Here is a 21239-nt window from a genome sequence, read left to right as displayed (position 1 = left end):
ACATTTTGTTGTGTTGCAGCCTTCTGCTGAAATCGTTTGAATTCATTTTTTCCCTCATCAATCTACACTCAATACCCCATAATGACAAAGAGAAAACAGGATTTTAGAAAGTTTTGCAAATTTATTAAAAAGAAAAAACCTGAAATATCACATTGACATAAGTATTAATACCCTTTGCTATCACACTTGAAATTCAGCTCAGGTGCCTCCCATTTCTCTTTTTTTTTTTTTTTTTGTATACAAGATCGAGGCTCGTGAAAGAGCTAACATTAATCACACAAAAAGACAAACCGACACACAAAAAACAAGGGGAGCGGCAGACAAGATGGGGAGAGAGGGGGAAGGACACAAACACAACATTTGAGAGCAGGGACATCGGGAGGACTTGGGGGGAGGTGGGAGAGGAATAAAACATATGAACACTGCAAGGACTCTGGGGTGAATTACCGGGGACAGAAAAGATCAAGGTTTTCGATGGGGGAAGATAAGAGATGGTGGTGAACAGCTGTTTTAAAGACCTGGAGGGAGGAGTGGGATTGAAGGGAGTGGGGAAGTTTGTTCCAGAGGCGGGAGAAAAGGGGAATGAAAGAGTGAAGGTGAGCAGAGAGCCTAGACTTTGGCAGTTTAACCATAAGAGGGTTGCAGGCAGATCTTGTGCGACCTGAAGGAATATTGGGGGGACAGAGCACAGAGATTGCTGGGGGAGCAAGGCCAGAGAGGAGTCGGTAGAAGACAGAAAGACCACCAACCTGCCTGCGGTGAGTGAGTGAAAGGCCCTCGGAGTTGACTACATCGCAGGAGATTCCAATTATTCTGAAAGCTTTGGCCTCAACAGTGTGAAGCCGAGCAAGGTGTGAGGCAGGAGCACCAGCCCAGAGGGGGGAACAGTATTCCATTGAGCTGCGGATGAAAGCCTTGTATGTGGTGAGGAGCTCAGGTGTGCCAAGGAAGGACTTCGCACGACGGAGGATGCCCAGTCGGCTACTGGCTTTGGAGGCCAGCTTGGAAATGTGGTTTTCCCAAGAAAGATCATGGCAGATAGTGAGACCCAAAAGCTTGAGCGACAGAACTTCTTGGAGAGGATTGTTGAGAAAGTAGATGGGAGGGTTGTCCAGTCGGTCCTTTCGGAGAGACATTGTAAGAGTGTGAGATTTGTCAGGATTGAAAGACATGTTCCACTTGTTTGACCAGTCTGTGATTTTGTCCAGGTCTGCAGAGAGTGAGGAGGCTGCAGACTGCCGATCTGAGGGATGAGGAATGGAGCGGCAGATAGTGGAGTCATCAGCAAAGAGATAGAGAGGATTTTCCAGAGAGTCGGAGAGATCATTGATGAAGACCAGAAATAGCACAGGGCCCAGAACACTACCTTGGGGAACTCCAGCCAGAACAGGCAGGGAAGATGAGAGAAATCCATTCAGGGCCACACGTTGCCTACGACCAGAGAGGAAATCCGCAAGCCATGAGTGGAGATTTCCCTGAATACCATAGGAGGTGAGTTTGGTGAGCAGAGCTGGGTGCCAGACCGTATCGAAGGCACGTGATATGTCAAGTGAGACAGCTCTGATTTCCTGTTTGGCATTGAGGACCTCCATCCATTGTTGAGACAGCAGAAGCAACATGTCTAGAGTAGAATGACCTGGTCTGAATCCAAATTGATGATCAGAGATCAAGCCATTGGAGAAGAGGAAGGATTTGATATCTGAAGCAATGATGGATTCCATGACTTTGCTGATAATTGGGAGCAGGCTGATTGGTCTGTAGTTGCAAGGATCTGTTTTTGCACCTTTTTTGTGTAAAGCGGTAATGTTTGCTGATTTCCAAGATGCTGGCAGATGACCTTGAGCAAAAGAGAGGGTGAAAAGAACAGAGAGAGGGTGAGATAGAGCGGCAGAGCAGGCTTTTAGGACCCGAGGGCTGATGCCATCTCTTGATCATCTTTGAGATGTTTCTATACCTTGATTGGAGTCCACCTGTGGTAAATTCAATTGATTGGACATGATTTGGAAAGGCTTTAAGTCCTGGTTGTTCCAAACTTCTTCCATTTAAGAATTATGGAGGCCACTGTGCTCTTGGGAACCTTCAATGCAGCAGAATTTTTTTTTGTAGGCTTCCCCATATCTGTGCCTCGACACAATCCTGTCTCTGAGCTCTGCAGGCAGTTCCTTCGACCTCATGGCTTGGTTTTTGCTCTGATATGCATTGTCAGCTGTGAGACCTTACAGTCACGTGAAAAAGTAAGTACATCTCGTGTAAAGTTTTGACTTTTTCAACATATTTCAACATACAGCTATTTGATCTTCATTTCAACAATACTGATAGATAAAGGTGATATAATATAACAAATATCATGAAACATTTACATTTTGTAGTCCATTGTATAATTTAAATAAACATAAATGCAAATTTCGCATGTGGAAAAAGTAAGTACACCCTTGGCTCTCATATGTGGAATTGCCCCCTTTGGCAGAACCAACCTCAAGTAGGCGTTTCTTATAACTGTCTACCAGTCTCTGACCAACTGGGAGAATTTTTGCCCACTCCTCCATGCAGAATTCTTTCAGCTGTGTGATGTTTGAGGGGTTTCTTGCATGCACAGCTCGTTTCAAATCCCCCCACAACATCTCGATGGGATTCAGATCCTGGCTTTGACTTGGATATTCCAGAACCCTCCATTTCTTTATTTTCAGCCATTCCTTGTTGGATTTACTGGTACGTTTAGGGTCATTGTAATGTTGCAAGGTCCACCTTCGGTTGAGCTTCAACTTCTCCGACAGATGGCCTCATATTATCCTCAAGCACCCTCTGGTAAAATGAAGAATTCATAGTGGATTCTATGATGGTGAGGTGCCCAGGCCCTGATGCAGCAAAGCTGCCCCAAACCATAATATTTACACCACCATGCTTTGCAATTGGTATCAGGTTCTTGTGGTCAAATGCTGTCTTTGGTTTTCGCCAAACATGTCTTCTGGTACTGTGGCCAAATAGCTCTACCTTTGACTCATCTGTCCAGAGCACATTGTTCCAGAAGTGCTGGTCTTTGCCTCGGTGTTCATTGGCAAACTTTAGTCTTGCCCTGATGTTCTTTCTGGACAGCAAAAGTTTCCTCCTGGCACACCTCCCATGTAGATCAAATTTGTGCAGCCTCTTTCTTATGGTAGACTCGTGCACTTTGACATCAACAGTGGCAAGAGCTACCTGTAGGTCCTGTGATGACATTCTGGGGTTCTTCGAGACTTCTTTCAGCATCTTGCGGGTCTGCTCTCAGGGTGAACTTGCTGGGGCGGCCTGGCCTGAACATGTTGGCAGTTGTTTGGAATCTTCTCCACTTATAGATGATCTTCCGGACAGTCGAATGATTGATTTCAAATTGTTTGTAGATCTTTTTAAATGCCTTCCCAGACTCGTAGGCATCTATAACCTTCTTTCTGAAGGCCTCAGAGAGCTCTTTTGATCTAGGCATGGTGACGCCGCACACTTCAACAACAAAGAGCAAACCAAACTAAATGTCTGAGGTTTTAATAAGACAGGTTCCTCCAAGATCCTCTCTAACGATGTTCGAATCATTTGCACCTGAGCTGGTGCACTGATTCTAATGTTAGGTATTTGAAGTAGTGATAAATGTAGGGGTTTACTTACTTTTTCCACATGCGAAATTTGCATTGATGTTTATTTAAATTATACAATGGGCTACAAAATGTAAAGGTTTCATGATATTTGTTATATTATATCACCTTTATCTATCAATAATGTTGAAATGAAGATCAAATAGCTGTATGTTGAAATATGTTGAAAAAGTCCAAACTTTACATGGGGTGTACGTACTTACTTTTTCACATGACTGTATATTGACAGGTGTGTGCCTTTCCAAATCATGTCCAATCAATTGAATTTACCACAGGTGGACTCCAATCAAGGTGTAGAAACATCAAATAGAAATAGAAAATAATAGAAACAAAGATGATCAAGAGACATGGGAGGCACCTGAGCTAAATTTCAAGTGTCATAGCAAAGGGTATGAATATTTATGTCAATGTGATATTTCAGTTTTTTCTTTTTAATACATTTGCAAAACTTTCTAAAATCCTGTTTTCTCTTTGTCATTATGGGGTATTGAGTGTAGATTGATGAGGGAAAAAATGAATTTAAACGATTTCAGCATGAGGCTGCGACATAACAAAATGTGAAAAAAGTGAAGGGGTCTGAATACTTTCTGAATGCACTGTATATTATAAAAGAACAACTTTATGATAAAGCAACAATATGGCCGAGAAATCAATTACAAACTATAAGGAGCAATTGGAAATTGCAGACCCTTCCCAGGGCTCATTTTGTGTGGTTTTGTGCCGTTGTTTCATGTGGTGTGGCGATGCATTGACAACGTGGGTTTGTTCCTACAGTGGACAAGCAAACCTTTTTGGTTTTATTGAATAGATGGACATTGCAATCATATGTATTTTGTCGACATGGGCATGTACGTATTTTATAGATACACATATTTTACTGACTGATGTATACTCACTGACAAACTTGAAAGATGTCGTCGGTTGAAAAAAAGATGACGTATAATACTGGATAGCACCAGGGTGGCGTTTCTGGCCTACGTTGGCACATTATATGCGGACAGACAAACCAACAAACGGATCCAAATGCAATACCCATTGGCAACAGTAATATGTAATCCCTTTTAATCTAAAATAAAATAAAATAAAGGTTTTCTGGGGAAAAAAAATCCAAACCAAATTTTTTTGTTTTCTGAACCGATCCGTCATGTTTTTCTGTTATATATTTGTCTTTGTGCTGTTTGTACTTTCATCAAAAAATTTTGATGCAGAAATTTTACATTGTTGATATTTGTAGAATTTCGTTTTTCATGCAACTTTTGCCTTCTTGTATATCCGGAGCTTACTTATCTTGCTGAAGAGGTTGTTTTGTCGTCCTGTTTCTCTTCTCTCTTTTTTTCTCAAAAATTTGTTCTTTCTGCCTTTTCAACGCTGTCCTATTCCACCCTCTTAAAAAAAAAAAAAAAACCCCAAATTCTTTCACTTGAACACAATCTTTCTCTGTATTCTACCTGTACTTCCTGTACTTCTCTCCTTTTCCTGTATCATTTTCTCAACATCTCCATTGAAGAAAATGCTTCTTCCTTCCTTTAAAAGCTTTTGAAAACGTATTAAAATGCTTAAATTCCCTCATTCGTCCCGTAACTCGGGGGGACTATAGGTTTGCTCGCCATCTGTCTGTTTGTCCATCCGTCTGTGGTACATGGCTATATTATGATAAGTTGCAGAATAAGTTTGGGTTTTGGGACGTTTCGCCAATTTTCCAGGAGTTGTGCCTTTACTCCTTGGAAGAAGAACATTCATTGGGACCGGTCGGGGACATGTATTGCAAAGCAATTCTTTTATTTTTCTGTCATCAGCATGCCATGTGTACTTCTTCATCACAATCTATTCTTCCTCTTCTTCACAAGGCTTATTTTACAAATCTGTCTCTCACTGAAAACTTCCCTGCAAATGTCTCCTGCTTTTCCTATTGTCCAATTGGTTCATCTGATTATTTGCTTTTGAGAGTCAACATCTTTCTGGATATTTTACTGACATACTCGCAGGGAGTTTGGTGTTGGCTTAGCGGTTAGGGTGCCGGCTTGGGACCCTAGGATCCTGGGTTCGAATCCCGGTCGATCGCTGAATTAACGCCAGGGGGGTTGACTCAGCCTGTCATCCTTCCGAGGTCGGCAAATTGAGTACCAGCTTGCTGGAATGAATGATCCCGGTGTGTACCCCGGCTTAGAATAGGAACACCGTATCCCTGCACATCGTAAGAGGCGACCAAGGGTTGGCATCAGGAAGGGCATCCAGCCATAAAAACATTGCCTCAAACAGGGAACCATGATTGTCATGGGGCCCGCAAGGCTAACCCCCGCTCTAGCGGGGAAAATGGCCTTAAAACGATCATTCATTCATTCATTCATTCATTCATTCACTTGCAGGGACTGCAAGCAGCCACCTCTCTTCAGGACTGGTCTCCCATATATACAACCGCTGATGTTTACTCACCCTGGGAAATGTTCCACAGAAACCTGCTCTCTCATGCACATGTTCATCCCATCTAGTCTTCAGTTATCCTATCAACCTTCGTCCTACCTCTGGTACACTGAATCCTGTGTACGATGGCAGTTGCCCTGAAACAACTTGGCTTCTCTTTCTGTAAGGCAAATCGGAGTGAAAAGAATGCAACACTGAAGAGCTGCAGGTTTCCAAAAAGCCCTCAACAAGTATGTGTCCACTCTCCTCAGAGAGCCAGAAAATAACATCTGCCTACTTCAAGATTGAACTTTCAAACTTGTCTCCCTCTTCTAAAACCTGGTGGTGCCTTGTGAAGTCTGTCTTTGAAGTATGTTCCACTTCTTTCCCTTCCCTCACTTGAAATGGCCCCACAACCGATGCTGTTTGTGAGAAGGCCAAATGCTTAAATTTGCCTCCGAATTTTATGCTCCTAACTCCTAAATCTCTGTATCCACCCTTCCCAGTTGTACCCAACTGCTCCTGGACTTTATATTTACACCTGGGAAGGTAGAGAAGGTTGTTTCAACCCTTGAACCGAATGGCATCAATCAACTCTTGTGTCCTGAAATCCTTTTCTGCTGCTCTTACACTTCCTCTCTCTGCCCTTTTCATCCTTTCACTTGCCCTAGGTCATCTTCCGTCTGCTTGGAAATCAGCCAACATAACCACATTACAAAAAAAGCTGAAAAAACTGAACCCCTCAACTCCAGACATATCAGCTTACTTACACTCATCAGCAAAGTCATGGAATCCATCATCACAGTTGACATGAAATCCTTCTTTTTCTCCTACAGTCTCATCTCAGATCACCAATTTGGATTCGGTCCAGGTGATTATGACAGATGGCAGATGATAACAAGTGATGCTGATGATGCTTCTACCCAACAATGGATGGAGTATCTCAATGTCAGACATTTGATCAGGGCTGTGGCTAACTAACTTCACACATGGCTTACTGACTTCCTCTACTCTCGTAGCCAATGTGTGGCTCTCAATGGAATCCTTTCATCTCCTCTCCATGTCGTGGCTAGAGTGCCCCAAGGCAGTGATTGGGGCCCTGTCCGATTCCTAATCTTCATTGATGAACTCTCTGACTCTTTGGAAAATCCCCTTTATATTTTCTGAGGACTTGACCATCTGAACATTTGGAATATGTCTTTTAATCCTGACAAATCTTGCACTCTCACTATCTCTTTCCGATTAGACCAGCTGGCAAGCACCCCTCCTCCCCTACCCCCCATCTACTTTCGTAACAATGCACTTGAGGAAGTTGTCATTCAATCTCCTGGGTTTCACTACCAGCCATGATCTTAGTTGGGCAAAACACATCTTGGGTGCATCAAAACACCAAAAACTGGGCATCTCTTCTGTTGAACCTGTGTGTGTCCACTCCTTCCTTGGCACACCTGAACTCCTATTCACCGACATGGCCTTCATTGGCAGCTTGATGGAGTACAACCTTTGTCAGTTTGATGCCGTGGAAACCAAGGTCTTCAAGATCATTGAAATTTCCTTCGCGAAAGCTGACTCTGGACTATGTGCCGAGGTCACTTTTCCATCACAGACATGTTGATGGCCTCTGTCTTCTACCACCTCCTTTCTGGTCTTGTGCCCTCTTTCCTTGCTGTGCTATGTCCCTTTCAGCTTTCTGCAGGGCTCACACGGTCCACCATCAACCCACTTCTGGTGAAACTACCTAAATCCAAACCCTTCCTGAGAGTTTCCTTCTCTGTCCATCTTGTCCAACACATGCATCCTTTCCTGCCCCCCCCCCCCCATTCCTCCCCACACATGTTGTTTGTCCAAGTTTCTCTCTGTCTTGACTTTCAACTCCGCTGTTGGTGTCGTCCCCTCTCTCTGCTGTTCCTTTTGTCCTGTTACGTCCTGATCCGTTCATTGTACTAGCTCTTCCACAAACCTTGACTTCTCTCTCTTCCCCCCCTCACCCCCCTCTATATATATATATATATATATATATATATATATATATATATATATATATATATATATATATATATATATATATATATATATATATATATATATATATATATATATATATATATATACATATATATATATATATATATATACATATATACATATATATATATATATATATATACATATATATATATATATATATATATATATATATATATATATATATATATATATATATATATATATATATATATATATATATATATATATACGCACACACACACACACACACATACATATATACATGCATACATACATACATACATACATACATACAGTCACGTGAAAAAGTAAGTATACCCCATGTAAAGTTTTGACTTTTTCAACATATGTCAACATACAGCTATTTGATCTTCATTTCAACAATATTGAGAGATAAAGGTGATACAATATAACAAATATCATGAAACATTTACATTTTGTAGTCCATTGTATATTTTAAATAAACATGAATGCAAATTTCGCATGTGGAAAAAGTAAGTACACCCCTACATTTATCACTACTTCAAATACCTAAAATTAGAATCCGGTGCACCAGCTCAAGTGCAAATGATTCGAACATCGTTAGAGAGGATCTTGGAGGAACCTGTCTTATTAAAACCTCAGACATTTAGTTTGGTTTGCTCTTTTTTTTTTTTTTTTTTTTTTTTTTTTGTATACAAGATCGAGGCTCATGAAAGAGCGAACATTAATCACACAGAAAGACAAACCGACACATAAAACATATAACATCGGGAGCGGTAGACAAGATGGGGAGAGAGGGGGAAGGACACAAACACAACATTTGAGAGCAGGGACCGAGAGACATGAAGACATCGAGAGATCTGAGAGAGGGCGAGGGCTTTGGGGGGGAGGGGGGGGGGCATGGGAAGGGGGCGGTGGGAGAGGTATAAAACATATGGACACTGCCAGGACTTCCAGGAAAGAAGTTGGAATTTCAAACAAGGTGGATCTGGGGTGAATTAGCGGGGGTAGAAAAGATCAAGGTTTTGGATGGGGGAAGATAAGAGATGGTGGTGAACAGCTGTTTTAAAGACCTGGAGGGAGGAGTGGGATTGAAGGGAGTGAGGGAGTTTGTTCCAGAGGCGGGAGAAAAGAGGAATGAAAGAGTGAAGGTGAGCAGAGAGCCGAGATTTCGGCAGTTTAACCATCAGAGGGTTGCTGGCAGATCTTGTGCGACCTGTAGGAATATTTTGGGGACAGAGCACAGAGAGATCTGGGGGTGCAAGGCCGGAGAGGAGTCGGTAGAAGACAGAAAGACCACCTACCTGCCTGCGGTGAGTGAGTGAAAGGCCCTCAGAGATAGCTTCATCGCGGGAGATTCCAATAATTCTGAAAGCTTTGGTTTCAACAGCGTGAAGCCGAGCTAGGTGTGAGGCAGGAGCACCGGCCCATAGGGGAGAACAGTATTCCATTGAGCTGCGGATGAAAGCCTTGTATGTGGTGAGGAGCTCAGGTGTGCCGAGGAAGGACTTCGCACGACGGAGGATGCCCAGTCGGCGACTGGCTTTGGAGGCCAGCTTGGAAATGTGGTTTTCCCAAGAAAGATCATGGCAGATAGTGAGACCCAAAATCTTGAGCGACAGAACTTCTTGGAGAGGATTGTTGAGAAAGTAGATGGGAGGGTTGTCCAGTCGATCTTTTCGGAGAGACATAGTAAGAGTGTGAGATTTGTCAGGATTGAAAGACATGTTCCACTTGTTTGACCAGTCTGTGATTTTGTCCAGGTCTTCAGAGAGTGAGGAGGCAGCAGACTGCCGATCTGAGGGAAGAGGAATGGAGCGGCAGAGAGTGGAGTCATCAGCAAAGAGATAGAGAGGATTTTCGAGAGAGTCAGAGAGATCATTGATGAAGACCAGAAAAAGCACGGGGCCCAGAACACTGCCTTGGGGAACTCCAGCCTGAACAGGAAGAGGAGATGAGAGAAACCCATTCAGGGCCACACGTTGACGACGACTAGAGAGGAAGTCCGCCAGCCATGCGTGGAGATTTCCATGAATACCAAAGGAGGAGAGTTTGGTGAGCAGAGCGGGGTGCCAGACCGTGTCGAAGGCACGTGATATGTCGAGGGAGACAGCTCTAATTTCCTGTTTGGCATTGAGGACCTCCATCCATTGTTGAGACAGCAGAAGCAGCATGTCCAGAGTAGAGTGACCTGGTCTGAAACCAAATTGATGATCAGAGATCAAGCCATTGGAGAAGAGGAAAGATTTCATATCCGAAGCAATGATGGATTCCATGACTTTGCTGATAATTGGGAGAAGGCTGATTGGTCTGTAGTTGCTAGGATCTGTTTTTGCACCTTTTTTGTGCAAAGCGGTGATGTTGGCTGATTTCCAAGCAGATGGCAGTTGACCTTGAGCAAAAGAGAGGGTGAAGAGAACAGAGAGAGGGTGAGATAGAGCAGCAGAGCAGGATTTTAGGACCCGTGGGCTGATGCCGTCGGGTCCAGTTGCAGAATCAGAGTCGAGGGTTGACAGAAACTTTTCCACCTTGTCAGGAGGAAAGGACACGGAGTCCAGGAGCAGCAGGGTACGACTGGGTATGGTGGGTACAGAGAGGGATGGGTTTGGGACACAAGATTTAGAGGCAAACACAGAGTTGAGGCATTCAGCTTTTTCACGTGCGGAGTCAGCTGTGTAGCCGTTTGAGGTAAGGGAGGGGATGGAGGGGGAACAAACACCAGAAACGGATTTGACCAGACGCCACCAGGATTTGGAAGAGGGAGACAGATAAGAGAGTTCGGTCTTGAGAATGGAGAGATATTGTTTCCTGGCTCTCCTGAGGGTGGACACACACTTGTTTCGGGCTTTGTGAAAGGAAATGAGATTTCCTTCCGTTGGATTTGCTTTCCAGGAGACGAAGGCAAGTTGTTTCTGGGCAACAGCCTCACCACAAGATTCCATGTACCATGGACGGGAGGAAGGGTATGACAACTGAAGACGAGATGGGATAAATCTGTGCATGAGAGAGAGCAATTTACTTTGGAAGAATTCCCAGGATGAGTTGATGTCAGAGGTGGTAGAGATGGGAGACCAGTCCAGATGATTGATGGCTGCTTGAAGACCGTGCCAGTTGGCCTGAGTGAAATGCCAGACTCGTCGACGCTGAGCAGGCTCCCTGAGGATGGTCAGAGAGATGTCCACTTTAACAAGGACATGATCAGATGATCCGATCGGAGCAGAAGAAGAGCAGCAGACATTTTCAGGGAAGTTAGTCATAACCAAGTCCAGAAGAGAAGATGTTCCGTTGACTGAGATCCGGGTCGGGAAATTGACAGATTGTGTCAGTCCCAGTGAGTCGCAGAAGTCCTTTGCTGAAGAGCCATGGCTGGTGAGAGAGGTACCCACACCCAGCCAACTGGCATGGTGACAATTGAAATCACCACATATGAGGAAGAGAGAGTTGGGATGAGTAGATAGAAGTTGGTCCATATCATCAGACAGCGAGATGTAGATGGAGTCAATTGTTGTTGAAGTGTGTGGCGTCACCATGCCTACATCAAAAGAGCTCTCTGAGGCCTTCAGAAAGAAGGTTATAGTTGCCTACGAGTCTGGGGAGGGATTTAAAAAGATCTCCAAACAATTTGAAATCAATCATTCGACTGACCGGAAGATCATCTACAAGTGGAGAAGATTCCAAACATCTGCCAACTTGTTCAGGCCAGCCCGCCCCAGCAAGTTCAGCCCAAGAGCAGACCGCAACATGCTGAAAGAAGTCTCTAAGAACCCCAGAATGTCATCACGGACCTACAGGTAGCTCTTGCCACTGTTGATGTCAAAGTGCACAAGTCTACCATTCGAAAGAGGCTGCACAAATTTGATTGACATGGGAGGTGTGCCAGGGGGAAACCTTTGCTGCCCAGAAAGAATATCAGGGCAAGACTAAAGTTTGCCAATGAACACCTAGGCAAATAACAGCACTTCTGGAACAATGTGCCCTGTACAGATGAGTCAAAGGTAGACCTATTTGGCCACAGTACCAGAAGACATGTTTGGCGAAAACCAAAGACAGCATTTGACCACAAGAACCTGATACCAATTGTAAAGCATGGTGGTGGAAATATTATGGTTTGGGGCAGCTTTGCTGCATCAGGGCCTGGGCAGCTCACCATCATATAATCCACTATGAATTCTTCATTGTACCAGAGGGTGCTTGAGGATAATGTGAGGCCATCTGTCGGAGTGTTGAAGCTCAACCGAAGGTGCACCTTGCAACATGACAATGACCCTAAACATTCCAGTAAATCCACCAAGGAATGGCTGAAAAGAAAGAAATGGAGGGTTCTGGAATGGCCAAGTCAAAGCCCGGATCTAAATTCCATCGAGATGTTGTGGGGGGATTTGAAACGGGCTGTGCATGCAAGAAACCCCTCAAACATCGCACAGCTGAAAGAATTCTGCATGGACGAGTGGGCAAAAATTCTCCCAGTCGATGTCAGAGACTGGTAGACAGTTATAAGAAACGCCTATTTGAGGTTGTTTCTGCCAAGGGGGGCAATACCAACTATTAGAGCCAGGGGTGTACTTACTTTTTGCACATGCGAAATTTGCATTTATGTTTATTTAAATTATACAATGGACTACAAAATGGAAAATGTTTCATGATATTTGTTATATTATGTCACCTTTATATGCGCTGAGTGGGTGCGCTGAGTGGGTTCATCAACAATGTAGTGGTCTGAGAGGGTCGTTAACCAGTGTGGCAGCTACATTCAAATGTAAGGTGTGCACAGAGGGGGCTGCAGATGGAGGAAATGTTGAGTTGGATCTTGGAGACGGCGTGAAGCTGGAAGGTGTGAAAACATTTTGCTACCTCGGAGACATGCTGAATGGAGAAGGTGGATCAGACTCGGCAACGGTTGCTCGAGTGAGATGTGCATGGAAGAAGTTTCGGGAATTGAGTGGCGTGCTGATGATGAGGGGAGTGTCGTTGAAGCTGAAGGGAAAGGTGTATGCTGCATGTGTGAGAAGTGTTATGATTTATGGGAGCGAGACATGGGTAATGAACGTAGAGCAGCAATGAAGGTTGGAAAGGGTGGAAATGCGAATGGTTCGACGGATGTGCGGAGTATCGTTGAGAGAGCGGAAGACAAATGATGAATTGCGAAAGATGATGGGAATAGAGCCTGTGATTGATGCTGTGAAGAGGAACAGGTTGAGATGGTTTGGTCATGTGTTGAGGAAGGATGAAAGTGACTGGTTGAGAAGAGTGATGGAAATGAATGTAGAAGGAAGTAGAAGACGGGGAAGACCGAGAAAGACTTGGCTAAAGATGGTGGAAGAAGAAATGCGGGCAAGGGGGTTAACAAGGAGAGATGCAGAAAATAGGGCAAAATGGAGAAGATTGTCATGGGGACCGCAAGGCTAACCCCCGCTCTAGCAGGGAAAATGGCCTTTAAAATGCATGTTGTTGTTGTTGTATGTCACCTTCATCTATCAATATTGTTGAAACTAGGGCATGCCCGTACTATATATATATCTAAAATTATATCCCCCCCCTCTATTTACATGAAATGGTTTGGTCCATTCGCAAAGCCAAAGCGAACGGCTTTCGAGTACGGTGACAATCCCCCCCCTCTATTTACATGAAATGGTTTGGTCCAAAGCGAACGGCTTGCGAGTACGGTGACAATCCCCCCCCTCTATTTACATGAAATGGTTTGGTCCAAAGCGAACGGCTTGCGAGTACGGTGACAATCCCCCCCCCCCCCCTCTATTTACATGAAATGGTTTGGTCCAAAGCGAACGGCTTGCGAGTACGGTGACAATCCCCCCCCTCTATTTACATGAAATGGTTTGGTCCAAAGCGAACGGCTTGCGGAGTTTGGTAAAGAAATCGCCATAGCGTGCACAAACGCGCAGGAAAGCGAAAGAATCGCAAATTAGTTTTAATTAGTTTTAAAACATAGTTTAACGCCAACATAGCGGCAACATAGTTTGCCAACGTGAAATAAATGAATACGCTCTCAAATGTGCCGTCCGAGGCAGAGTCTGTTCGCCACGTTCGGCACACGTGATAACTCGCTGCTCTCTGATTGGTTGAATCGTTTTTTGGACATAGCTCGGTAACTACTTCTCCCATTAATATGAAACCTTGAAAAGGCACATCCTCGGGTCCCCAGCAATATACCTGGCAAGTTTCAAGTATATCGGACCCGTGGTTGTCGAGAAACAGCGGTCACAGACAAACAGACACACAGAGATTACTGGAATTATAGATAGATGAAGATCAAATAGCTGTATGTTGAAATATGTTGAAAAAGTCAAAACTTTACATGGGGTGTACTTACTTTTTCACGTGACTGTATATATATATATATGTATCTCAGACCATCTATATATATAAATATATATATATATATATATATATATAGAATATATATATATATATATATATATATATATATATATATATATATATATATATATATATATAATATTATATATATATATATATATATATACATACAGTGGAACCTTGACTTACGAGTTTAATTCGTTCTGTGACCGAGCTCGTAACTCAATTTGCTCGTTTCTCAAATTAAATTTCCCCATTAAAATGCATTGAAATGCTATTAATCCGTTCCAGCCCGCCAAAAACCACACCAATTTTTTTTTAAATATACAGTATACATAAAAATATCTCGCGCTTTATATTTCACCTGTATGCAGCATACAAGTTGGCAGGATGGCCTGGACTGGAGGTACGCACACTTGACTCTAAACTGTCCAGCCTGGGTTTGAATCCCGACCCAGCTATAACCTGTCATGGGTGAATCACAGGCAGGGTGATTCATCAATGTGTGTACCGCTAAACTGGGCGCCCCGTTTGCATCCCATTAGTTGTTGGATGTTAAGGATCTCACCGTGTTTTCCACAAAGAGAAGGCGAGCTATCGCCGGCACTCTGAACAAGTTGTGGCCTGGCATGCTCTTCTCCTCTGCCGTTATATACGTCCTCCTCGGCATCTTTTTCCAGAAGAGCCCTGTCTCGTCACAGTTGAAGATTTGCTGGGGGATGTATCGTTCGGCTTCTATCAGTTCGGCAAAAGTTATAATAAAATCTTCAGCTGCCTTCACATCCGCCTCACCAAGTCGACAACACGCACACCTCGCTCATGTTTTTCGACGATTGCGTGTTTTATATCCAAGCACATAATCCTCTTCTTCCTCTCAGTACTGCCCTTGGCACTCAATTTCTTAGAACCCATGGTTAAAACTAAGAAATTTTCCAAAATAACCAAAATGCGAAAACAAAGCAGCAGCTATATACGGCAGAGGTGCTTGCACGGCAAGATAACCACGTGACCGGAACCCACCTGGTGGCGGGTGACGTAAGCTCCAAAATAACCAAAATGCGAAAACAAAGCAGCAGCTATATACGGCAGAGCTGCTTGCACGGCAAGATAACCACGTGACCGGAACCCACCTGGTGGCGGGTGACGTAAGCTCCAAAATAACCAAAATGCGAAAACAAAGCAGCAGCTATATACGGCAGAGCTGCTTGCACGGCAAGATAACCACGTGACCGGAACCCACCTGGTGGCGGGTGACGTAAGCTCGTAACTCAGATCTCGGCTCGCATCTCAAAGCAATAAACCGCCCGAGCGACGGCTCGTATCTCGGAAAACTCGTAAGTTGGTGCACTCGTAAGTCAAGGTTCCACTGTGTGTGTGTGTATATATATATATATATATATATATATATATATATATTTCTCACAATTCACTCCCAAGCCTACAAGGACCACCTACAACACTACAAAGATGCCCTCTCCCACGCCCGCTCCGCCTACTACTCTCAAATTATCCACTCTGGCTCCGGAAACCCAAAAGCACTCTTCTCTACAATAAACAAACTCCTCAGCCCCCTGAACACCACTACCCAGTCATTTACAGTAGACAACTGCATCTCCCTCCTTTCATTCTTCCGACGCAAAGTTGAAAACATCTACAACAGCTTGACCACCGCCGCACCCGCTCCCCCTCAAACCACCTGCCCCCCCTTATCCTGCCATCCCCTGTCTCAATTCTCCCCAATCTCCCCTACTGACCTCTCTGAACTCCTCATAGGAATGAAAACTGCCACCTGCACTCTTGACCCCATCCCCTCCAGCTTTGTCAAGGCCTCCCTTCCTGCTCTCTCTCCACTTATCATTGCAACAATAAACTCCTCCCTGTCTACAGGCATCGTCCCACCATCCCTCAAATTTGCTGCTGTTACCCCCATTCTGAAAAAACCTGGACTAAACCCTGACACCCTAAACAACTTCAGACCCATCTCCAACCTACCCTTTCTGTCGAAAGTTTTGGAACGCGCTGTAGCCGCTCAACTCAAACATCACCTCTCTGCCAATAACCTGTATGAAACATTCCAATCTGGATTCCGCTCCAACCACAGTACTGAAACTGCTCTCCTCAAAATCAACAACGACCTTCTCCTCTCCTCTGACGCTGGCAACCTCAACATTCTCATCCTCCTCGACCTCAGCGCCGCCTTTGACACCATCGATCACACCATCCTCCTCACCCGACTTGAAACCACCTTTCACGTTACTGGCACTGCCCTCTCCTGGATTAAATCATACCTCTCTGACAGACGCCAGTTCATCTCCATCAATAACTGCAAATCCCCCATTGCTCTCCTCCCCCAAGGTGTCCCCCAAGGTTCAGTTCTTGGCCCCCTCCTCTTCATCCTTTACCTGTCCCCCTTCGGTCACTTAATCCGCCGTCATTGTCTCCAATTCCACTGCTTCGCCGATGACATCCAGCTTTTCATCTCCACCAAGTCCATCTCCACCACCACCCACTCTATCCTGACAAACTGCATCACTGAAATAAAATACTGGCTTCAAATCAACTTCCTCAAACTTAACTATGATAAATCTGAAATAATCATCATTGGCCCAAAAACGCTCATAAAATCCACCAATAACTTTGCCCTCAACATTGACGGTATCCCAGTATCCACCTCCCCTCACATCCGGAATCTTGGCATCATCTTTGACCAAACCCTCTCCTTCGACAAATACACCAAACAGATCACAAAGACAGCCTTCTTTCACCTGAAAAACATCGCCCGTCTCCGTCCATCCCTCTCCTCCATGGCTGCAGAAACCCTCATCCACGCCTTCATCACCTCCCGTCTGGACTACTGCAATAGCCTCCTCTATGGTTCACCCTCAACAATCACCAATAAACTCCAATACATTCAGAACTCCGCTGCCCGTCTACTCACCCATTCCCGGACCCGTGACCACATCACCCCCGTCCTTTACAAGCTTCACTGGCTCCCCATCTCCCAGACAATCCAGTACAAAATCCTCCTCTTGACCTACAAATCCCTCCATAACCTGGCCCCATCCTACCTGGCTGACCTCCTCTCCAGACACACTCCCAACCGCAACCTCCGCTCTGCTGGTACCAACCTCCTGACCCCCCCCCCCCCCCAATCCGGACCAAATTCAGATTCTGGGGGGACAGGGCCTTCTCCATCGCTGCTCCCACCCTCTGGAACTCACTACCTCACACCATCAGAGACTCCTCCTCACTCACCACATTGAAAACATCACTCAAGACCCACCTGTTCAACACTGCATTCAACATTTAACCCACATCATTTAACCCCTGACTATCTCTTCTCCTTCTCCCTCCTTTTTGCTTTGAATATTTCCCTATTGATTCTTGTTTTTTGCAATTGTTTTTATGTTTTGCTATGCATTATGTTTTGCACTCTGTCAAAGCGTCTTTGGGCTCCCTGAAAAGCGCTATATAAAATAAATGCATTATTATTATTATTATTATTATTATTATTATTATTATTATATATATATTGTATATTTATATATTATATATATATATATATATATATATATATATATATATATATATATATATATATATTATATATATATATATATATATATATATATATTATATATATATATATATATATATATATATATATATATATATTATATATATATATATTATATATATATGTACATATATATGTATATATATATATATATATATATATATATATATATATATATATATATATATATATATATATATATATATATATATATATATATATATATAATATAGAGAGAGAGAGGGGTGAGGGGGGGAAGAGAGAGGGAGAGAGAGAGAAGTCGAGGCTTGTGGAAGAGCTAGTACAATGAACGGATCAGGACGTAACAGGACAAAAGGAACAGCAGAGAGAGGGGACGACACCAACAGCGGAGTTGAAAGTCAAGACAGAGAAACTTGGACAAACAACATGTGTGGGGAGGAATGGGGGGGGGGGGGGGAGCAGGAAAGGATGCATGTGTTGGACAAGTTGTGTTGGACATTTATACATATACATACAGACTTGGCATTTAATATGGAATTTTTTTTTTTCTTGACTTGGGTTTACTTTCTTAACTCAGTATATCAATCTGGTGAGTTTCTTTTACACTTTGGTGATTTATTTGTTAAAAGAACCATGTCACTGATTGTCTGTCGCAGCAAGAAGTCAACAACAGGATTATATCACAGGTGGCGTGGCAAAATGTACGGACAGGTGCATTTGATGATTGGCTTCACAGTCGGGTATACAACGGTTGTTGCATTCTGTATTAGTGGAAAACGACTGCTGCACGTCTCCAAAAGTTATTGCCGCTTCCTCTGGAGATGGTCCGTCAACTCGACAATGCTGTTTGTCATGGAGTGGTGGCTTTACGAAATTACGGCATGAAACAGCGTGCTATTGCTCGGCAGTATGGCATCACTCAAGGTCAGGTGTCAAAGATCCTGAAACGAAATGCTCAGAGGGGTGTCCCTACTCCAATACCGAGGCCAGGACCTCCCCGCAGAACCACAAGGAGGGATGATCGCCAGCTGCACCGGTTAGTCCACAATGGCCGTACCAAGTCAGCTAATCGGCTTGGGGCTGAGTGGCAGCAACTGACAAATGTGCCTCTATCCAGAAGGCTAGTCAACCAACGACTGGTTCAAGCAGGCTATTGTGCCAGGTGTCCCCTGAGAAAGCCACGCCTGACCAGACAACACCGCCAGCGCCGATTGCAGTGGGCCAGAGAGCACCCTCAATGGCAGCCAGGACACTGGAATCACGTGATCTTCAGTGACGAGTCTAGATTTCTGGTCTCTCGTCAAGATGGCCGCATCCGAGTGCGCAGACAAGTGCATGAAGCCTACAACAAAGATTGTATAGTGCCAAGAGTCCAAGCTGGAGGTGGTGGCATGACTGTTTGGGCTGCTTGTCATGCAGGGGGCAAAACTGACCTGGTTGTTCTGAATGGAAACCTGAACCAGTTCAAGTCCAGGGCCATTCTGGAAGAAACATTGCTTCCTTTTGCTCATGCAGCCTTTCGAGGAAACTTTGTCTTCCAAGATGACAATACACGGCCTCATCGTGCTCGCATGATCCAACACTTTCATGCTGACCGTGGTGTAGAGCATATGGAGTGGCCTGCCATGTCTCCGGATATGAATCCGATTAGAGAACTTGTGGGCAGAATTAACGCGTCAAATCGACCACTTGGACCAGCAGCCGACCCCTGTGCGTGAATTGCAGTAGGCTATTGTCACTGCATGGCAAGCGATTCCTGTCCAAACCTTGGCAAATCTCGTGAACAGCATGCCTCAACGTGTACGTGCTCTCCTGAATGCTCGTGGGGGTTACACAAAGTACTGAACTGTAATTTTACTGTCCGTAATCCCAGTCGTAATTGAACTTTTGTTTTTGTTAAAAAAATTTTTGGCTAATGTGCCAAATAAAGAGATACTTCTAGAAAACGTACAGAAGTTTAACACAGTACTGTCCGTGAATTGAGTTCGATATCAGTTTACATCACTTTCAAGGATCAATTTATTTGTTTTGAAATGTCAAATGTGGTTTTTGTTTCTTTTAAAGGTCACATTAACAAAATCTAGAATAATTTCAACATAATTCCAATGAACTTTTGGTTCTAAGACATCTTGAAAAGTAAGTTCACCCCCACAGAAAATATATTCCATATTAAATGCCAAGTCTGTGTGTATATATATGTATATATATATATATATATATATATATATATATATATATATATATATATATATATATATATATATATATATATATATTGTTATGTCAGGTGGGGTAGTGATATGTAGAGCCAGATAGATCTGTGTAGGTAACGTGCTTTGTCTGTCGCGGTAAGGAATCCACCTGTAATAAGTTTCATGTGTAGGCGTTTTGTCGGGTAAGATGTATACTTGTGAGCATGCCATGATGTTAGTGTGATAAGTAGAGTTGGGGATTAAAGAATAAAGCCCCTGTATGTCTCACCTGGTGAGCCAAACCTTTGTCCCTTTTGGCACCACAACCATTTAGACATTTAGTTAGGATCTCCTTCGCGCAACACTAAATACTTCCCTTCCCTGACAGTGACTTCGGAAGGAACAGGAAAAGAAACCAGGCCAGGACACCGCCGATGATGGCCGCCGCCACTACACCTCTGGCGGCCTAGGAACATCGAGTAGCACGAGCTATTACCACGCTACGGGCCTGTGATTGGTCAGTGCGCTAGGCGCGAACCTCGAGCCAACGAGTGCGGGAGGCGCGAAGCTGGAAGGTTCGGTGGAAGTCGCTGGTTGGTAGCGCGCCAAGGCTGACGTCACCGGCCAGGTTATATTAGCGCGTGCCGAAGGACAGAGAGAGAGAGGGAGGGAGAGAGCGAAGTTGGATTTGCGCTTGGCTTGGAGCAGCAGCAAAGTTGGATTTGCGCTTGGCTTGGAGCAGCAGCAAACTTGGATACGCAGTTGGTCTGGAGAGTCTCTCGCGGTTCGTGCTCTTGTTTGTGCTCTTGGTGCTTGGACATTTTCTCTGCTCTTCTTCGTCTTGCGCAGCCCGAGTTGAGTTGAGTGATAGCCCGAGGAGTTCGCTTGCTTCTTGCGCGTTTGCTTCGGGAGAGCTGACTGGGACGTGGCAGGCCGATCGTGTGTGAGGATCGACCTCACTTAGAGCCGCTAGCCTGCGTTGGACGCGCGGTGCTTTTCCTGCTTTGGGGCCTTGTGTGCGAACGGAGTGGGCATTGGCTCGGGCCTTCGCGTTGCTGTGGTGCTTGGAGCGAGGCCTTGTGGTACTTGGAGTGAGGCCTGGTGGTGCTCGGAGGCGGT

General features: G+C 44.3%; 1 protein-coding gene across 1 annotated transcript in view; it reads left to right on the top strand.

The window, feature by feature from the left end:
- Positions 1-21239, top strand: part of LOC137412501 (uncharacterized) — a 163080-nt gene that overhangs the window by 54688 nt on the left and 87153 nt on the right. The gene's annotated exons all lie outside the window — the stretch shown is intronic.

Source organism: Myxine glutinosa, chromosome 7 (assembly GCF_964187855.1).
Source record: "Myxine glutinosa chromosome 7, kmMyxGlut1.1, whole genome shotgun sequence".
Classification (NCBI taxonomy): domain Eukaryota; kingdom Metazoa; phylum Chordata; class Myxini; order Myxiniformes; family Myxinidae; genus Myxine; species Myxine glutinosa.
The sequence above is the reverse complement of the archived record's forward strand: the minus strand, read 5'-3'. Positions and strand labels throughout refer to the sequence as shown.